The sequence below is a fragment of the Cyphomyrmex costatus genome, unplaced genomic scaffold (assembly GCF_001594065.2).
Source record: "Cyphomyrmex costatus isolate MS0001 unplaced genomic scaffold, Ccosl1.0 scaffold652, whole genome shotgun sequence".
NCBI lineage: Eukaryota > Metazoa > Arthropoda > Insecta > Hymenoptera > Formicidae > Cyphomyrmex > Cyphomyrmex costatus.
In genome coordinates, this window is record NW_017280214.1 from 115,624 (window position 1) to 117,090 (window position 1,467).

Genomic DNA, 1,467 nt, shown 5'->3' on the forward strand with positions numbered 1-1,467 from the left:
ATTATGGCGTTTCGTCCCAGCTTCCACTATTGGACTCATCAGTAAGGTATTGTAGTGGAAGCCTACCTTAGACGCCTGTTTAAGTTATTAGATCGAGAATCTACATATACAGATATACGCGTATCCAAGCACTTGCGAGAATTTTTTGCGATAATACATACATATATTATGATAATAAATACATATATTACTTTGAATAAATATATTGCGAAGAATATTACTACGTCGACTCGCCATCAGAGGTCTATAGATATTCGCAAAGAATTCTCGCAAGTGCTTGGATACGCGTATATCTGTATATATAGATTCTCGATCTAATAACTTAAACAGGCGTCTAAGGTAGGTTTCCACTACAATACCTTACTGATGAGTCCAGTAGTGGAAGCTGGGACGAAACGCCATAATTACGTGATATTCTTTGCAATATATTGATTATAATTTAAAGATTTTAACGATATTATTGGCTCATTGCCCTCTTTCTCTATATTATTTGTTTTTAAAATGTATTACGCTAAAGTAGACAATATGTAAGATAATTTAATAAGAATTCTTTTGAAATTAATACTGATCTTTTGTGATTTATTTTTGAAATATAAGAGGCTGTTATTTCGATCTCTCACCTAGAACACTATATTTGATTCAAGATTTTGAAGCACATGTGTATGAGTTATAGTTTTCAATCACGTGTATCTTTATCAAGCGACGCGGTAGCGTCGCGACGCCAAGTGCATAAAATAAAAATATAACCGTTTGACATGATGACATGATACTTGATGCGTGGATATGTTCATGTCGATGTCAAATTCACGACGCTACCACTAGCTTTATCTCGAATTTTCACATCTTGAAACTTTAGATTAAAATTACTCAGAATTTAAAAGCACAATCAAAAATCTAAAAACACTTTTATTATATAATGTCATCGGTATCTTTCGATTGCTACCAGTCCGAATAAAATTGGTGCAGCCGATACCGAGATCTAAAGACCGAGTCCAGAAAAGGGTACGTTTCAGTTATGTTTAGACGTACGTGTGACACATACATGTATTTTTCAATCGTACGTGTGACACATACATGTAAAGCGTTTTGTCCATTAGGCTGCTGTTCACAATGTCTACATTCAAAAAACAGTCACATGTGTAATAACATACATATGTGTATAACACATGTATGTACATATGTAATAATAATAACACATGTATGTTAAATAATAATAAATAAATTAATAAATAAAAATTAAAATAAATAAATAAATAAATAAATGATAATAAATTAATAATAATAAAATAAATAACTTAAAATATTAATTATTTAAATAAATAAATAAATAATAAAATAAATTGAGAGAGAGAGAGAGAGAGAGAGAGAGAGAGAGAGAGAGAGAGAGAGAGAGAGAGAGACATATAACAATAATAATCATTAATAATAAACATTATAAACATATCAAGCGACGCGGTAGCGTCGCGA